Consider the following 5,232-nt stretch of genomic DNA (forward strand, 5'->3'; position numbering starts at 1 on the left):
AGGGTTCAGCGTGAGGGGTTTTTAAAGGTAAAAGAGCTGGGTAAGGGGCTTGGGAAAGACGATGAGGCCTCCAGTCTCACAACTGGGGGCTCTTCGTCAGTTGGTCACAAAGTGTTCTGTTTTCACCTTCAGCAGGTGGGGGCTGATGGTTATCCCTTCTGCCTGGGCCTCATTGTTCTGTTGAGGGCTGGAAAAGAATGCTTACACATGGGGGTTAATGACATGTTTGTGGGAAGGGGACATGTGGGAGTCTGGGGGGTTTGTCTTTAACCCCTGCCCTCCCTGGTGCTTTCTGGAACAGGACATGGTCTGCTGCCCGTGGGGTCTCTGCTGCATTTCCAACATGTAGACTACTGTTGGGTTCTTGGTGTGGACAACAAAATGGAGTCTCTCCTGTCAGCCCTGTCCTTACTCCTGCTTCCAAATGTGAAGTGAATAGTGCATAATCCTTTGGAAGACAATCTATGCTTGCTGACCTCTCTCTCTAGGGCTGAATTTCAGAGAGTGATGTTCATGTTAGTGCTGTAGAGACACCATGTTTATTTCCTTGTTGTAGAAATTAAGGAGGAAAAAGTTAAAGGATGATGCAAGAGAATGGGGAGCTGTTCTTAGAATGGGAGAGTTGGCATTTCTAAACAGCCTGATATATATTCATGAGGTGTCTTTTATATGAATTCATCTAGTAGTTTTTGGTTGTCACCTTGCCATTTCTCTTTAACGTCTGTGCTTGGAGTGGTGAAGGCTGCTGTGGGACTACTGATTGATGACGGAAACAAAACAGGTTTCTAAAATAAACCTCACCTTGGGCTGAGTCTTATAATCTCAGTGTTGACATCTTGTTCTGTAGGTAAAAAGAGAATGTGGTTTAGATTGTTATTCAGTAACTAGTGTATAACTTGCTGACGAAGAGAGGTCAAAAAACATGGAAAATGCTCTAGAAAATACACATCAACATTTTTAGGTTTATGGGGTAACTTGTAAACAATGATTATAACTTCTGTATTTTTACCTACCAATGAAAATGGGACAACTCTAGAATAAGGCATCCCCCTCCTAAGTAAACTTTCCTATACAGTTTTTTCAGCTTGTAATAGACTTCAGAGCCACTTTTTAACCCTGTTGGTCTGTGTTTCTCAGTTTGATCCTCATGTTTGGCTCCTAATAAACTCTAAAATTCTTTTGCTTCAATAGTCTTAACTTTGGTTGACAAGATAATGGATAGTCCTATTCAGACCCGAGTGGAGAAGCAGCCTAGGAATTTGAGAAAGTTTGAATTTTGTCTCATTAGTGGTGTTTATTCAGACAAATTACTCCACCTCTCTATGCCTCAGTTTTTCCAGTTGATTAATGGAAGTGATAGTACTTTTCAGAATTGTTTTGAGAATAACATGTGATAGTAAATATAAAGTGGTTAGCATAATTCCTGCACTAGCGAATCCTAGATTTTCTAGACTTGCCTTTAAGGAAACAATTTTATTTATTTTATGGCTGAAGTAATTACACATGCCCAGACTGAGGTTGGGTTTGGCATCCTTATAACAAGATTATTATTGAACTTACATGGTGCTTTGACATCTAACACAATGTTATGGAATTTATATCTCAGCTTGTGTAATCAGTGTGTCCGTGCTCATTTACAATTTCTAGGTAATCATTTTGTTACATGGTGCTTTGACATCTAACACAATGTTATGGAATTTATATCTCAGCTTGTGTAATCAGTATATCCGTGCTCATTTACAATTTCTAGGTAATCATTTTGTAGAAAGTTGCCACTATTGTAATAGTCTCCTTTGGAACTTTATGGAAATTTGAAATATTTGTATAGACTGAAACTTACTACAGAATGATATTCATAAATTTAATTAATATTTAACAAGAGTATGCCATTTATATATAAAACCAGACAACTCCATGACACCAAATTCTTGATTTTGTGAGTTTGAACCCAAAGCTGAATTAAAGGTGACATATTTTCTATTTAGTTTTTTTTTTTTTTTATTCTACTTGCTGCCTTCTTAAGGCTCACATGGTAATCTTCTGGAGGCATTCTACCTACACCTGCTACTGTTTATAGGTTGCCAGTAATTTGGGTTGTCTCAGCTGGTGCTTCATTTGTTTTCTACTCTCCCCAAATTTTCCAGGGAAATGTAAAATCCTTTTCTCTCCCTTTAAAATGCCTCCCCAATCAACCCAAAGACTACTTTTAGCTCAAATTTTCTACAGTATCGTGGATATGCTATAGGTATACTACTTATTACAGCCAAAGAATTATATTTGTACTATAGCTACTGGCATTTTTTTTTGGTATCTTATTCTAGTGGATTTGATTATGTCCCTCTAAAACTCATTGAAGCTTGAATTGTATCCCCCATGTTTTATGTATTAGGAACTTGGCCCCCACTGTGACTGTTGAGAGGGTGGCAAATCCTATTATGGTAATTGAAAGGTTGAGCTTTGAAAAGGTGATTGGCTTGTAGGACCCTGCAGTAATGAATTAAAAATGGATTAAAAATGGCGGTCAGGGGCATGGTTCTGAGGTCTTTAAAAGAAGAGGAGAGTCTGTCTTTCTCTCTCTGCTTCCATCATCTTGTAATGTGAGACCCCTGGGTCACTGTTGCCACCACCAGATGGACTTGGGACTTCTCAGCCTCAGAAACTGTGAGCAATAAATTTAATTTTCTTTATAGATCACCCAGTTCCAAGTATTTTGTTATAGCAACACAAAATAGACTAATACACTTATCATTTGACTTTAAGCTCCCTGAGGGCAGGGCCTATGTTTATTTCATTTTTCTATCACCTGTAATGTCGAGCATAGTGCCTGGCTAATCAATGGAATGTAAAAAAAAAATGTGTTGAACTGGCAAATACTAACTTGAGAGGCATACAGCACAAAAGGAACTGGCATGCCATTGTTTATTGGCTGAAATAAAGCTAAAGTATTAATGAAGAGCTAAACAAATGTAAATTATGTTACTGTTGTGTTTCAGAGGGTAATGGATCTTTAGGACATATATAAATTGTGCAATAGTAACCAAGAGACCCCTAAATTTGTCAAAATACCAAGTTGGATTCCTATAAAAACCCAGGCCTAGCAGAGTGTAAAGGATGTTAAGACCTCATCTGCAGAATGGACTGCTGGTCCAGGGCCCATCTGAGGCAGACTAGGCAGGAGTCCAGCTGGGTAAAGGCCAGGATAGGTGATTGGCACGGGTGGAAAATAGAAAATATGTCACCTTTAATTCAGCTTTGGGTTCAAACCTGGCAGGGCCAATATTTAAAGTAGGAAGTGGTTTCTATTAAGAGTACTAATAACTATGAAGGGGATGCCCAACACAATGATTTTTTAAAATTTAATTTGATTAAGCCACCCTGACTTGGGCTCTGCATTAAATAGGAAGTCCTGACTAATATCTCCACATGTGTTTACACAATTCCACTTAGAGCTGAGGTCCTGACTTGGGCTAAACAGGAAGCAATAGTGCTAATCATGAAACAAATCTGAGGAAAATACTGCTATCAATTTTATTAAATTAAGTTGGAAAAATACGGCATTTACTTGGTTCTAAGCATGCGTATTTGGAAACAATAGTAAGAATTTCCTTTGACTTCACCCATATAATACACATATACAACTTTTACCTTGCTCTGTGTATTAGAACTTACATTCGTCCAGGAAATTTGTACATTGTCCACTTAATGACTTCATCTCTCATTTGGTGTTAGACTTTGAGTGTGTTCTTGTGGTCTCTCTCAGGGGGCAGTTACAATAAAATCCATAGGCAGGAACAGGAGTGAGAACATTCACAGATGATATCATTATACATTTGAAAAAAATCAAATAATAATTCTCCATTTTCAAAATCAACAACAGAGCTTCTGATCATCAAGAAATAGTATTTTCTTTTCCATGCAATCCTGAAAAAAATCCAAATGGACAGAAAGAGACTTGACATTTTGATTAATTTATCAAGTATATCATGAATAGGAAAAAAATTTCACTTACGCATATTTTAAAAAATTAACTTTTTTTAAAAATTAAAAGTTAGTGCATAATTATAATGAGTCTCTTCCCTAACCTAGACCCTTGTTGTTCTTCTGCTCCTATTTACTTTCTCTTCCTTCTCTACTATCCACCCTGCTCCTCTCAGAGGCAACTACTCTAACCAGTTCTTTTTGTGGCTCTTTCTAGGAATATTCGAGCCTGGCTTCATGAAGAGAACACATATGTGCTGCATTTCCAAGTCAGATTTCATGAACGTGATGAAATGGTTGCTTTACACTAGTGTTGGGGAGTTTTGTCATGCTTCAGTAGTAGTAACTGGGTAGTAAGCTTTAATACCTGATAAGGCTAGACCTTCGTCATTCGTCTTATTTTCCCACCAGAAATTTTCTGACTAGTCTTGCTATATTTATGTATACATTTTATTTTATTTTTTATTGCTAAAATTGTTTAAAAAATAAATTTTTATTTTAGAATAGCTTTATATTTACAAAAAAAAAATTGCAAAGATAGTTCAGAGAGTTCTCACATACCCACACCCATTTTCTCTCTTACTAATGTTTTATGTTACTAAGATTTTATTTATTTATTTATTTATTTTTGTTAAAAGGAAAATTTATTTAATGTAAATGTGTACATTAGTAAATAAAAAAGATCTCAACACAACAATTACCTTTGCACCTTAAGAAACTAGAAAATGAAGAGCAAACTAAGCCCAGACCTAGCAAAGGAAGTGAATAATAAAAATTAGAGCATAGATAAAAGAAACAGAAAATTTAAAAAAAAAAAAAGAAAAATCAATGAAACCAAAAGTTGGTACTTTGATGAGATCCACAAAATTGATAAACCTTTACCTACGTGAACTAAGAAAAAAGAAAGAAGACTCAAATAACTAAAATCAGAAATGAAAGAGGGGTCATTACAACCAAATTTACAGAATTCAAAAGAGTTATAAGAGAATACTATGAATAATTGTTGGTCAACAGATTAGATCATCTAGATGGAATGAATAAATTCCTAGAAACATGTCACCTACCAAGACTGAATTATGAAAAAGAAGAAAGTTTGAACAGAACTATAACTAGTGAGATGAGTGATTATCATTTTTTAGATTCCAGATGCAGGACTCCCTTGAATCCTTGCAGGGCTGGTCGTGCAGTGAACTCCCACAATTTTTGTTTGTCTGGAAAATACACTGTTTCTACCTCATTTCTGAAGGATAGACT

General features: G+C 36.2%; 1 long non-coding RNA gene across 1 annotated transcript in view; it reads right to left on the reverse strand.

Annotated features, from left to right (window-relative positions):
* Window positions 1-801: 801 nt before the first annotated feature.
* Window positions 802-5,232, reverse strand: part of LOC103606110 — a 15,536-nt gene continuing 11,105 nt past the window's right edge. Inside the window, exons 2-3 of the long non-coding RNA XR_551852.1 lie at window positions 3,670-3,921; window positions 802-841 (exon numbers count right to left, since the gene is read on the reverse strand). This is a non-coding gene — a long non-coding RNA (uncharacterized LOC103606110). The remainder of the gene's footprint in view (window positions 842-3,669; window positions 3,922-5,232) is intronic.

The sequence above is a fragment of the Galeopterus variegatus genome, unplaced genomic scaffold, assembly GCF_000696425.1.
Source record: "Galeopterus variegatus unplaced genomic scaffold, G_variegatus-3.0.2 Scaffold6301, whole genome shotgun sequence".
Lineage (NCBI taxonomy): Eukaryota > Metazoa > Chordata > Mammalia > Dermoptera > Cynocephalidae > Galeopterus > Galeopterus variegatus.